Below are 15,075 nucleotides of genomic sequence, written 5' to 3'. Positions count from 1 at the left end.
CACAGAGGTCATGGTATTTGTTTTTTTGGTTTTTGGTCAAAATGAAATGAGAAATTGTCAGAGTTTTGAATAGGGAAGACATTTAAGGGTAGGCATGAGTACACAGTTGGACTACAACTCAGAAATATAAACAAGAAACCCAAATTACTGAGTGATTTAAATATAGATATAGTATATTGAAATCCTGCTGTGTGTTAGATCCCAAAAGAGATAGGTAGTATAAAAGATAAAAATGTGAAGGGCAATATACAGCCTGGAGGAATTTTAATATGAATAGCAACTAGTGGAGGTTAATGAGCAAACATGACAAAAGAAACAGAGAAGTAGAGAAAAAAAATGCTAATGAAACAACCACACTTGCCCTAATTTCTATAGCAGACATTCAGAATATTTCCCTTTGGGAAACTTACACTGTACTTATTTTTTTTATATCTGACTTTTATCCAACAATCAGATATAAGAAATATATCAAACCCAAACTGCTAACAATAAACAAGGAAAAGTATTTTCAACACACATACACCCTTGAAAATCAGAAAGACACCTGCCAACATTAAGCCCTCATATCAGTGTATTAACTAGAAATATGAGAGCTCCAAGCCAGGATCTCAGTAAAGACCTCCAGATGCTTTGGTAAGTGTCAAATAGAATGTCAGGGCTCACGTTCTCTTCTCTTGCTCTAACTAATTGGTTTTCTGTCATCTTGTACATTTTCCTAACACCAGATCAGCACATAACATGAAAACATTTCCCCACAAGCTAAGCCATTTACCTTTTAGTAAGTGGATACTTATCAATCAGTGCCCTGAACGGGAACGAATGGCAAATTCAGACAAAGAACTTTAATAAAGGATTCATTTACCAAAGTATGAGAAGGACCCAGCACAGTGGCTCACGCCTGTAATCCCAGCTCTTTGGAGGCCAAGGCAAGTGGCTCGCTTGAGCGTAGGAATTTGAGACCAGCCTGAGCAACATAGTAAGCCCTTATCTGTAGCATCAAAAAAAAAAAAAAAAGAGAGAAAAAAGAAAAAGAAAAAAGAAAAAAGAAAAAAATTAGCCAGGCTTGGCGCCAGCTACTCAGGAGGTTGAGGCACAAGGATACCTTGAGCCCGGGAGATCAAAGCTGCCGTGAGCTATGATTGCACCACTTCACTTCAGCAGAGCAAGACCCTGGCTCAAAAATGAATAAAGTAATAAATAAAAATGAAAATGAAAAATAAAAAACATATGAGGAGGTTAAAGGAAATCAACAAGAAATGTTACAGCACCACGGGGCTAATAGCAGAAGAGAACAACTACTATCCCAAGCTTAATGAAAGAAGGGGAGTTAGCTATCTAAACTGGAGAGGTATACACCTTTTGGAGAGGCTCATGCAAAATAAACTAGAACTTTTGGCAAAGGCAGATAATTAAGGGAATAAATATATGGACTTCATTTTCCTCCTGTCTTTGTTGTTCTACCAGTATCTCCCATTTACCAAATACAACCAAAAGGCAATGATCAGCCCCTTTCCCCCCAAACACATTGCAGGAAGTGAAGGGTAAAGAATGGATCTGGAGATGCAAATTGAAAAGATATGACTCTTCAGTACATAAAATATATGCCTCTTCAGAATATATTTAGAAAATATATAACCTCTTCAATTTGGTTATAGTGGAATGGGTACTATAAATAAGTATGTTGTGTTATTTGAACTAATGACAAAGTAGAGTAAATTGAATCTATGAACAATATCTTAGCTTTTCCCTGGAATGAGATATTTATGGTTCTTGGTTTAATACCCAGTGACACCAAACTCTGCATAAAGATATAGGACATCTGGGCTTGTACGTTTCTGCCAGATGGTGTGGGATGCTCAAAGATCTGGATAGCTAATTTTACACAATAACTGCTTCTAATAGGAGTTTTATATTGAAACCTCTGACATTATTTTACCAGCAGTTTTACTGCCAAGTCTGGCTACAATAAATGTACATGACTTAATGGCTAATTCTCCAGAAATATCACATTTTTTTCCTTCCTTCGAAATCTTTGTCCTGTTTGCAGCCCACATTTTAATTCCACAACATTTTATTCTTCTTTTGATTATTTTCTGCCCTTAGTTCCCATTAGCCTGGGTGTTTATATACTATTGTGCATTTATTCAGGTTATTTGAAGATAATGTTTGCCAAAAATAACAAAAGCACTGTTTCCTAAGTACTAAGGAAATTCCAATTGATCCTTCTGTACTTTCCTGGGGTCCTTTAGTATCCTTTAAACAATTGCTGCTGTCTCCTAAAAGAGTTGCTGTCGGTGCTATTTTCTTTGCTTTTAAACTTCATCACAATTTAAAGAGGTTTGAATGATCTTCCCTCTTTAAGCCAGAACATAGACTTGAGTGTCTTATACTGACTAATTTGCTGTCACAGAAATGCTTCTTTATACTTTACCCACATGACAGGACATACCCTCAAATAAATGAGAGAGGTTATGACAAAATGCCAGTTCCCTTGAAGCACTGCCTTTCATCTAACCCAGTTTCTACTTTCTTCCCTTGGTTTGTACCAACTTGCTTAAAATAAAAATGGGTTTCTCTTGTATACTGTCAGCTGATATTCTTGTATTTAGTTTTAGTTTCTTTAACTCAGAATTAAATGAGCACTTGTGGAAAGAATCTACTTGCAAGGAGTGGAGAGCAAAATTCCCAGGTCCCTTTCTTCATGATTGTGAGGTGAAAATAGCAATAACTTTCATAGTTTAAACAATAATTTCTTTTTTTCCCTAAAAACAAAGTTTAGAAAGTGCAAACTGCTTGATAATGGTGAGGGTCCATTTAAAGTCCTACATAACTAATCAACAGAAACATGAAGCTTTATTGCTGAATATTTTAAAACACATTGCACTTTCAATTAAATTTTTTACTTTCAGTCTTTCTCTTATAAATTTGTAAAAACATATTCTATTCTCAACTAATGTATTTTCCAATTAAAATTCTTCAAAATCCCCCCATTATCCTAAAGATAAACTGCACACCCTTTAGTGTGGTATATAAAACCCATATGCTGTTTTCTAATCTCATTTCTTGCCTTTTTCATTCTACCATACACTCCAGCAATATTCAACGTTTCCCAACATGCTTTTCCTCACACCCCCATGTTTTAGTACTTGCTGTTCTCTTGGCCATACTTCTCTTAAACTTTCTTCCACATACATATACAAGCACCATCACCACCTACAATCTGCTTCAAGACTAATTTAGGAATCTCTTCTATAAAACTTTGCTCAGTGTTAACTGAACTGAGAAGAAAATCAACGATCAGACATATCAATGAAAGTGAAAGCTGTGCAATATAAGCATACATTTTATTTTCACTACTATTTATTGAATATCCATATGCCCTAGGCACTGTACTAGTTACTGTGGTATTAACATGAATAAGGAGAGTCCGCTCCTTCTAGGACATGGTTATCCTTGATGAAAAAAAACTCACTTGTAAGTTCGTATTTACAATACATTTAATAACTGTTATGTTGGCAGTGTAAACGAAAGAGAAAAAAAAAAAAAAACCTAAAATGAAACTCTTCCTTTCCTCACTTTCAACAGATAACAGGGTAGATATCCAATCCCATATGAAGAATTTATTAAAGGGATGAATGTAAGTGTCCTCCCAGCTCTTTTGGTCTCCTTATCAAAACCAGTGATACAAAAAGGATATAAAGGAATTCACAAAGAGGTGAAATGAAACTTGTTTGTATCTCTTGGATCTCATTAAACTCAAAGACAAAGTAGTCTGAGAGTTTTTTTAAAAAAGAAAAAAAAATGATGGAGACATTTCTCCTAAGAGAGTCAAGCCAGGCTGTTTAAGTCTCAGTCTCCTCACCCCAGATACCTGTGGTGCTACCTTCTAATACAGATCGTAGTGAAGAGGACTTCAAAAGAACCACTTGCAGAACTTTGAAGTGGATTTTCTGCAATTAGACACATAAAACTTATACTGGACCCGGTCGAAGTTTACTGTGGTCAGGAGTTACCCTCCCACTTGAAAAGAATTTAGAAGTCAAGGGAAAAGCTGATTTTCTGCTTTGGAAGCAGAACAAGGAGCGTGATTATGGAAGTGTCTGTACTCCTTGAGTTTGTCAGGAAAAGAAATACGTGAGAATTTCCACACACTATGGGTGGTAATGGGGGAATAATGCATAACGAGAGCTCTGAGTCCTGCCCAATAAGGTGACCCAGAAGCATTGAAGAGACCCCAGCAGAATGAATCTGAAGATGTACTGCCAGGTGTCCAGTGCCGAGAAAGGAGCTCCATTCTGCACATGGTGCATCTACTAGTATCAACTGAACTGCAGGAAAGAGAGCCCACCAGGGAATTCATGAAAATCCCAAAAAGCTACACAATGAGATGGTTAGCTTCAATTAACTGAACACCACGTAGGGTTGCCAAATTTAACTAGCAGCCCAAAGAGCGTAATAATACTCAAGCAAGTAAGAACTGGCTTTTCCTCCTCCACTCCTCTCTATGTACCACCCTGGACTGTCAACTTTGACAGTGAGTTAACTATTAAGGAAAAGTAGAGACAAACAGGTTGAAATGATAAAGAAAACTACAAATAAAGCTCCAGGTTTTCAATTTGAAGTCAGATTGAGATGGGAGAAGAATATTTAACACAGAACAGTTTCTGTTCTTTGATTATTATGAAGGACAAGATAATTTCTGAATCAAAACTATGTTCGTTCTATGAAGTAACTTTAAAGCTGTTATTTTGATCAAAATATAAAAAGCCATGGAATCTGCTAGAATTTTCATTGCGAGCCAGAGAAACTCACCCCATTGGATACATGATCAAGGATCAATAAAAATCAAGAAGAAAGTTGCATTTGGCCATAATCCACGCATCATTTGTGCTCAACAATCCAGTTGGAGAATAAAGCTCAATTTTCTAAAAAAAAAAAAAAAAAAAAAAAAAAAAAAAAGGTGATTTTTTTTTTCTTTTATTTGGTGTTTCCGTATTTTATAAAGGAAAAGAAACAACCCACTTTACTATAACTTACATTAACTAATCACATCAAAATCCCTACTAGAAGGAAGGAGTTTTGCTAGGTACTCCAGATTGAAGGGGGTGGGATGTATAATATTCAGTCAAAACTCCATACAGACTGATTGCATCAAATTGAAGACCTCCATGAAGTTTATAATCCCTACAATTCTATCCATCACCCCTTCTTCTTACAATACTGAACTCCCCAAAAGAAAAAGGTGCTGATAACTAATGAGCAGTGACTAACAGTAAACTTTTAATTTAGCTTCAATAAACACCTCTACACCTATTACACGACAAGCAGAAATTGTGCTTAAAAAATTGAGTAATTTGAAGATTTTGGTGAGTAAAATGAAAAATGTTGACAGGAGTGTAAACAGATGAAAGGGAAGCTGTTGTGGGTGGTAGAAAAGAAATCTAGAAGAAAGGAAAGGAAGCTAAGTAGCTGAACCCTGAGATCTTCTCAGAACTCTCTGTACCCTTCAAGGTACACATTGCTATATGGCTTTCTTTCTTTCGATTATTTTTTTAAACATACTAGCTCTATGTAACTCACCTCTTGTGAAAACTTTATGTCCAGTGTCCTGAATAACTTTATAAGTTATATCTTTCAGTCATGAAAATATATTGGTTACCTTGTGACCTATTCTGATAATTTACTTATTTCTAATGCATGGTCTCTCCTCACTGTCTGCAGTAAATCTCTATCTCCTCTATTCTGAAATACTACAAGACTATAAATCAGGACAATATTAATGACTGTTTATTATATAATTCTTTTAGTCTTTCAAAGATCTGTACCATTAGGAAAGGGATTTCTGCAGGTATTTTCTATCTCTAACTTAATTTTATTTACTAGACTTAAATATCTTAAAAAGATTTTTTATAAAAAATGTCTATGTTAAGGCCGGGCGCGGTGGCTCAAGCCTGTAATCCCAGCACTTTGGGAGGCCGAGACGGGTGGATCACGAGGTCAGGAGATCGAGACCATCCTGGTGAACATGGTGAAACCCCGTCTCTACTAAAAAATACAAAAAACTAGCCGGGCGAGGTGGCGGCGCCTGTAGTCCCAGCTACTCGGGAGGCTGAGGCAGGAGAATGGCGTGAACCCGGGAGGCGGAGCTTGCAGTGAGCTGAGATCCGGCCACTGCAACTCCAGCCCGGGAGACAGAGCGAGACTCCGTCTCAAAAAAAAAAAAAAAATGTCTATGTTAAGAAAAATGATTTCTTATGCCTCTGCTATTTTTCACTAACAAAAAAGGCTTCAAATGTGGTATGTAATACGTTCTAGGAATGAAATATAAAATGCAAAATTTGATAGATTACTAAATACAGTATCTATCTTAAATATGTTACTATAATTTACAAATGACTTTGATCATCTTGTTTACTGAACTTAAATTTCTCCATTTACAAATTAAATGTAACATTATATATAATTACAAATTAGTTTCTCTTTCAGCTTCTACATGCAACAATCTATCATTAACTACTTGAGAAATTTACAAGTCATTAATCCTCTAAAAATATACTTCAGAGAAATTTTTATTTTCCCCATGATCTACTCTTCCCAGTTCTATAGATAAGCATTCCTATGGTAAATTGCCATATCCAAAAAGACGACTCCTAGAGCCATTGAACATTTTACTTATGTTATCCAAATAGTCTCATCATCGTCTCCAAATCAGAATTTTCTTTCTGTCCAATTTATTCTTAAACTTAAGACTTATTTAAGTATTTTGTCCTTTCTAAACACTCAGAATGTTAGAAATATTATGATCATGTGTGTTTTTTATAAGTAGATGAATAAATGGGCGATCTTACAAGTCAGTGAACTTTCTATCTCTGTATGAATTGAAGCAGAGTGGTTAACATGAACGATGGATGCTATTCTGGGGTTTTCTCAGTTGGACTAGCAGAACTCTAGAGTTCTAGTTAACTCTAATCCCTTCTGTCTGTAGAGTGGGTTGAGATACCCTGACTAAAGATATTATAGAGCTTAAGAATGTGTCAATCAAAAGGGAGAGTTGGTCAGTCATATATAAATATAAAATGAGTATTACTAAGGCAATTTGGCAATACTCACCTAAGAACCATACACAGGGCTAAGAGTACACTCTTAGGACAACACAGCCAGACTGCTCTGTTACAATGTATCTTCTGTAACACCAGCTAGCTCATATGATTGGCAAATACAGCAATAATGCTAGTAAAACAGAAATGTTGTATGGTTTTATACAAAATTTATTCTAGGCAAGTGGAGCTGGAATAGTGAGAGTGAAATTATAATGAGCCCTTGACCTGGGTTACCCTCCCCGAATCTCCTCACTCCCTGCCTTGCTCTAAGCTCCTGGCATGTTGTGGTTACTGCGGAGTGCATCTGAAGAGCAGTCACAATGAGTCCGAGTTCTGCTGTCTTCTGCATTGTCATACCAATGCTGGCTTAAAAGTCAGCGTTTCCATTCAATTGTTTTCAGCCTTTATAATATTTCATGGTGCAAAGTCTAGCTATCTTGAACTCCCTTTCCAAGTTATTCAAGTAATCTCTCTAGGTAACAATCACTGTTTATGTTAGTGCTTTGGGTACACAATTACATAGGTTTTGCTGCACCCCCATTTCCTCCATCAGCCTTGTAATTTTATTTTTAGTACATAGTTTTGCAGAATACAGGGTTTTTCAAGAACACAAGTGTCATGTTGCAACAGAAACACTTTTATCCTCTGTAGAGAGAATTAAGGATATAGACACTGATATTATTAGTGTTATATGACGAAGCATTCTTACACAGATTATTTTCTGATAATTAGGGGTCAGTATAAACAAAATAATCCCTTTGTCATAGTTCTCATGGGAAATTGTAAATTTGCATTTTTACTATGTATTCCACTTTCTTGTGCGTTTGGTTGACATATCAGCAACCCTCAGTTCTGTCATGTCCAATCACTAACAGATTCTGAAATTGAAGGAACTTATATAGATTAATGCTGCCTTATGGGGTCTTGACTTAGCAGCCATCTAGCTTCATTGGAGATTGAGTCGCCTTTCTATCTTGCCATGCAGCCTTTTTAAAAGTCTGATTTCTGTATTGCAGCCCAATGGAGACAGATCTAAATTCAAATTTAAAGATCTCTCTAAGACTAATTTTCTGCATTAAGAACTGATAATATTCAAATACCTATTGCATAAGGTTGTTGTAGATGTTTTATAAGCCGAACACAGTGCATGTCATGTAGAAGTGCTTGATGAGGGATACCTGTTACTATCAAGATTCACAGTGGACAATGCACTCAAGTTGGGGGCCAGTCTTTTCTCATCCTTATGCCCCTAAATTCAACAGAGCTTTAGAAAGTGAAAGTAAAAACATTTAAAAAAAAAAAAAAAAAAGCAGGGGAGGAAAGGAAGAATCTGTTGACATTTTAGAAATATGTATTTTTCCAAAGTCTAGGACCTATCTTGTTTGGCTTTATATTTTTATCTCCTTTAACATATTCAACAATAAAACATTATTCTGTAATGTTGAAAACTAGGATGCAGTATAACTGATATGCCTGCATGCACGGCAGCCTCCGATGCAGCTTATAGGTAGTCCAGAGCACCTCCTGGTCAAAAGCTTTGTAACTATTTTATCCAAAATTGTTTTCTAACACCAGGGGCTGAGACCAGGGAAGCGGGGGCGAATGGGGAGATGTTGGTCAAAGGGTACAAAGTTTTAGTTAGGAGGAAAAAGTTCTGCAAATCTATTGCACAGCATGGTGACTACAGTTAATAATGTATACTTGAAAATTGCTAAGAAATTAGATTTTAAATGTTTTTACCACAAAATATAAGTATGTGAGGTAACAGATATGTCAATCACATTAATTTAATCATATATATCATACATATATAATCATCTATATATATAACATAACTTTGTATACATAATAATGTAAATTTTCATTTGTCAACTGAAAATAAATAAACTTTTTAAAATAAAGTCATTTAAAAGACTATACCACTCTATTTGAGGGGAAAAAAATCACTTTAACTCAAAAATCCACTCTCACGCTCATACATTTTATACAGGAAATTATTCTTGTGTCTTCTCCAAATCCTCTCTTTATCTCGCCTGATTGGAGATCACAAACACTACATTCTAAAATTAAGATGATGAAAAGCATACATGTTCTGAAGAAAACTTACGATGCAGCTAATCTGTATGCTCTGCTAGTCCCCAAGTCTACAATGTAGTATTGTAGATAGAACTCTCAAATAGTGGAATAATGTTGACTTCAACACTAATAAATTATATGAATTGGGAAAAGCATTAGACATTTCTGAGCCTATTTTCTCCCAGTAGAACAGGACTGATAACATCCGTCATACCTACTACCTCACAGTGTAAAAAAGAACCACTGAAATGACTTAGTTGAAAAGGTACGATGGGCTAAATAATGAAAAATCTGTGACATTCCAATATTGCAATGTTTTAAATGTAAAATTTAATAAAACTTTTCAAGCTAATAAGAACAGTGGACACAATGAACATGTAATTCAAAACTTCAGTACTGAGTAAAGCATATAGTGTGCCTTTTTCCCGCCATGTTTTTAAAAGTTTCAATGTTTCAGGGAAATTGGGTTAGTTACTACAGGCTCAGTAATTAGAGACAGAATCGGTGATATAAGCCATTCACTTGCCAATGTCTTCAGAATGCGGTAGCAGCTCTACGGCTCATTCATTTAGCCACATAAATCATAGCACAATCCACAGTTGCTGCACCTCTTTCTGCTGTGCACTCACATTTTTCTCTGGTTGTCAGTTAAATGCAAGCATTATGTTATCACCCTCCCTATCCCTTGGGATATTTTCAGAATTAAATATGCTTAGGAGGAAAGTAATGTCTACAGTTTCTCTAATTTCCATTCTCACTTCCTTATTATTGCTAGATATCTGATGCTTGGAATTGGTTATTTGTCAATTTCAATAGTCTCTAACCTTTTAAGAAGCCACACTGTTATTCTCTTACTTCCTAATTATTCAGCCTCTTCCCAGAGAGACCTCACTTATGTAACATAAGGAAGAAAAAGAAAGTACGTGTAACTTTTTAGCAATTATTTAATTCCTGTGCAATAACCAATCATGCACATTATTATTTCAGTTACATGTGGCTCTGAAATTAGCAACATTTAGATCTTTAGGTGATGTTTTAACTGAACATCGTGTTGGGTGTTTTATTTTTAATCTGAATCCCCTGGGTGATTTACTGTGAAGGTGAAAATGTTTTTCATTTGTATTCAGAATTTGCTATGTAGCTTTCATACTGTCCCTTTGGTGTTTCTTGATCTGCTTGCCTTTTGATCTTCATTGTCTCTGACACTGATGGAATACATTGCATGGACATTCAGCCTAAGCGTTCTTCAAACATCTTTCATTTTTTAGCAATCAAAACACCAAGAAAAAGGTTCTGCTCACTATGGGTTGAGTGGAAACTCAGAGATAATCCACAGGTCTGGGACAATAGCTATAAAATTACCTTGTTCTTTTCAAGCAAGAGTTAGTTCTGGAAGCAGCTTTTGAATGCACACCTACATAGTTTATATTTTTGGGAATACCTGTATTCCCTATTGGAAATCATACACCACGATAACAAGCCTCACAAAACACCACCTGAGCATTTTGTTTTAGATGTAATCAACTTGCCTAAAACCACAGAATATTTGCAAAGACATAGTACAGGCATGAAAAGACATAACTAAGTCTAGAAGCTTATCAACCTAATTTTGTTATCATAAGAAAATTGGTTGAATTACAAAATTTAAGATTATCAGAAAGAGAGAAATTGATGAGTAGTGTTTTCAAAAATTCTTCCCAGAAATTAGAGCTGTAGGAAAAGCATCACTTGCCTGACTATATTCCTCTCACAAAGGACCATTTGCTAGTCTCCAGTATGTAATGAAGTTTAATGCCTCTGAGAATTAACTCATTCTTTTCAATTATGAATGACAGTGCTCAGTATTCTTTTTTTTTTTTTTTTTTCTGAGACGGAGTCTGGCTCTGTCTCCCAGGCTGGAGTGCAGTGGCGCAATCTTGGCTCACTGAAAGCTCCGCCTCCTGGATTCACACCATCCTCCTGCCTCAGCCTCCCGAGTAATTGGGACTACAGGTGCCCGCCACCACGCCCGGATAATTTTTTGTATTTTTACTAGAGATGGGGTTTCACCGTGTTAGCCTGGATGGTCTCGATCTCCTGACCTTGTGATCTGCTCGCTTCAGCCTCCCAAAGTGTTGGGATTACAGGCATGAGCCACCATGCCCGGCTCAGTGCTCAATATTCTTACAAAACCCTGCTAAACTTTCATATATCCTATTACATTTTCTCATCTTTATACTCCAGACTCACTCACTCAACAGAATTATTTGCTTCCTTCTATATGGCTTCATAGCATTTGGTTTATACCTCTAGTGTGGTACTTAGGGTATAGCTAGAAAATACTTGTGGTTTTTACATATGTATGCCTATCTCTCTGAATAGGTAATAAACTCTTAGGATAGGATTGTTTTAGCTATCTTTGTACAACTCGACACTGATAAAGTCTCATAAAATACCAATATCAATCTTTTATCAATAAATTTTTTCAAATGTCAAAATTCTATTTTTAATTAGTAAGGTAATTAATTACTTATATTTAGTGATACTACTGTGAGCTCTAAGCTAACATTACAACAGCTACTTGACATCTTGTAGATGTCTCAAAAGTACCTCACATTTAATATGTCCAAAAATTAATTCATGGACTTCCAGTCCTTAGTGTTAACATATATTTGGTCTAATTATTTCTGCTTTAGTGAATTTTACCACCTATCCATTTGTACAAATCAGAAATTTTGAAGTCACTTTTGACACCTTCTCCTTTACCTTCTCCCTTTCCATTTCTCTTGATTTTGTCTGTCAAATACCTTTTGTCTTTCCAGTTTTTTCCCATTTCTGCCATCCCATCCTAATCCAAGACACCAGCAGCACAAGTTGGTTTAGGGATAGTGAGTTAAGGTGGATAATTAAAAAGTAAGTAAAATATAAATTGACTTGTAGAGTTTTTTTGCTGATGAAAGAAGGGAAAATAAAACAGTACAAAATGTTAAACAATCACAAAATCCCCACATATTGGGATTAAGCCATTTAGATATGAGACTGACTCCAAACGTCTAAAAAGTGTATCTCTCATCACAGCCCTTCCCAAATGATATCTTTAAAATCGTAGCTATGCAGTTAGTTTTATTTGGCCTCTCAATGAACATTGAACACCAAGAGAGGTCTCGTGGAACTAAAAGAAAGATTGAGACTTTAGCATTCTGGAGTTTTTCTCTAATGATTCTCCTTTGATATTATCAAGTTATCTTATCTGAAGTTTGATCTACAGCCACTTTTTGTTATTGTTTCTGCTATTAGAGGTCCTAGGATGGACATTCTCTATCTTGGAGGAGTTCATGATATGATTAGGAAGATAGAGGAATAATAAAGCATTAGTTATTATGTCATGTCACAATATATGGACACAGAGTTAAGACAGTCAAAACCCAAATAGATGCAAAAGATCCCATCTCTCTTTCTTTGATTCCCTATAAATTATGTTTGGGGAAATCTGTCCAGTTGTAGTTACATGTTTTTATTTCTTACTAAATGTTCAAAACAGATATTTGAAGAACTACTAAGTGCTATTCAAAATATCAAGGTTTCCATTGACATTACAGTAAGTCTAGATAAAATGAATAAGCTTATAATAAGCTTATATTTACAGACTCAAAATTTTCAAAGCCAAATTTATATTTAATATTGAAGGTATTCACTAGTCCAACAAAGGTAGAGCTCTGCCAAAGTGTCAAAGAACAAAAAGGATATTTGAATATTGGAAGACAAATAGATATTTCCTAGGAAGAGAAGGTGAGAGTAGATGGAGTATTACCAGCAAGAAAACAGAATTGAAAAAGGTATGGATTTTTTAAAAAAATAGTTGATGTTTGTGGGTCCAGTGGAAAGTTTGGTATACCTGGAATCAAAGACAAATGAGGGGGTGGGAATGAATCATAAGAGATGAGACTGGATTAACTCAGTAGATCAGGACCACATTATAAAGGCCTTTATGTGGCACATTAGAGGCTTTTTCTTTTACTTTATAATCACATATCTAGAAGAGGATTTTCAGCAGATTTTGTTTTTAGTAAGATTGCTATGGTAGTGCTGTAAAGTTTAGACTGGTATAGGAAAAGATTGGTATCAGAGAAGGGAGAGAATTCCAAGAAAATTCTGTAAAGGTTTTTTTTTTTTAAAAAAATGTTATTGTGTTGAATTGAGACATGACAGATGCAAGAAAAAAAAATCATAAAGTAAAACTGGCAGAATTTGGTGACCAGTAATGTATAAACTGAGAAATAGAATAAATTAATAACTCTGTGACTTGTATCTTGACTGTGGATGGTGATGCCATTAACTGAGAAAAAGAATAAAAGAATAGGAATAGACTTTGGAGGTGGTGGTAAAGGGAAAGCGTGAAAGTACTCCTTGGTACTCATAGCATTTGAGGAACCTGTGGTATGTGCAATAAGCAATTAGATATAACTATGTATAGCATTCAAGACTGAAGATATTGATCTGAGAGGTATCAACACATTGCAGATAGTTGAAACCATTGGGTAAATGAGATTATTCCAAAATATATATAGCTAGAAGTGAAAACACAGAACCAAAATGTGTTGAACTTCAACAAGTTAGAAGAAGACTTCGGTAAGGGGAACTGAATACTAGTGCCGGAGAGATGAGAAAAATAGAAGTGAGAATTGTCTTAGAAATCATGGGATGAAAAAAACTTTAAGAAGTAGAGGATGGGCATTAGTAGTAGAAAGTGCACACAGAAGTCAAGTAGTGCTGAAAATAGGTTATCAAAGATGGTGTTTATTAGTTTGTTTAAAACTCTAAAATTTTGTCCACAAAAAAGCAAGAAAGGTTAAATAAAGATGTCAAGTAGGTGTGACAATTTATTAAAATCTTACTTTTACAAAGAGCAAGATACATCATAATTTGAGTAAGAATAGCCCAGAGTGATAGTGCCTTGGATAAGAATGATTATTTTGTTAAAATGTGATTGAAGTCTGTCTCCCAATTCCAGCTGGGATGGCATCATGATGTTCAGCAAACCTAGGGGATACCTAAATCCTTTCTTAAATCCAATCACTTATTTTTCCTCTTTGGATCTCCAATGAAGATATAGGTACCATAGTAGAAAAACAATTTAACATTTTATCCTACAAACTTTTAATGTAGAATTCTAGTATGCCAAAATGAACCATATGGAGACTTGACTTTACATAATACTTCGTCTACTAAAATAGCCTCATAATGAACCAGGTGGTGCGATTGGCTCAGCCTTTCCCTCCCCAGCAGTAAAACTGTTGAAATTGAGTTTGGTGTGCAGAAAGGTTACACATATCCATACACTTACAATTCAGTGTATTTTGACCCAAAGCATTATTGAGAGGAAGACAATTCTCATAGGAACAACACTGAAAACAGTCATACGTAGCTATCTAACTTCACTTGAAAATGTCACTTATTAGCACAGTAGCCAATAAAATGTGTTAAATTTGGACTAACCCCAGTCACCACGCCTACTGCTTTAGGATAGAATAAAAGAGGATGGACTTCATTCTTGAGGAAAGGAATTTATTGATAAAACATTAGAAACACTGTTATTTGCCTTTTAATTTACTTTATCTTCAGGTTTAGGTGACACATCTAGTTCAAAATGTTGAAAGTAAAGTTATTACTTTTAGCCACAAGTTATTATTTACACTCAAGGTAAGTATACATCTTAGAAGAGCTATGAAATTATCAAAAGCTAAAATTAAAGCTAAATTAAAACATTTTAGAGTACATGTTCATTACAAGCAAGAAACAGTGTGTCATGTTTCCAGAAATAGAATGAAATCCACTTTGATTTCACAATAGTCATATATATCCATCTGTTCTAGCCAACTTTGCACATTTACTCATGTTATTTCTGAAATAAAACTTATAG

The 15,075-nt window shown here is 35.3% G+C and overlaps 1 protein-coding gene across 2 annotated transcripts in view; it reads left to right on the top strand.

Annotated features, from left to right (window-relative positions):
- The window catches only part of OLFM3 (olfactomedin 3), a 201,042-nt gene that overhangs the window by 31,134 nt on the left and 154,833 nt on the right, over positions 1–15,075 (top strand). The gene's annotated exons all lie outside the window — the stretch shown is intronic.

The sequence above is a fragment of the Theropithecus gelada genome, chromosome 1, assembly GCF_003255815.1.
Source record: "Theropithecus gelada isolate Dixy chromosome 1, Tgel_1.0, whole genome shotgun sequence".
In the NCBI taxonomy this organism is placed as follows: domain Eukaryota; kingdom Metazoa; phylum Chordata; class Mammalia; order Primates; family Cercopithecidae; genus Theropithecus; species Theropithecus gelada.
This window is presented reverse-complemented; position numbering and strand designations above follow the sequence as displayed.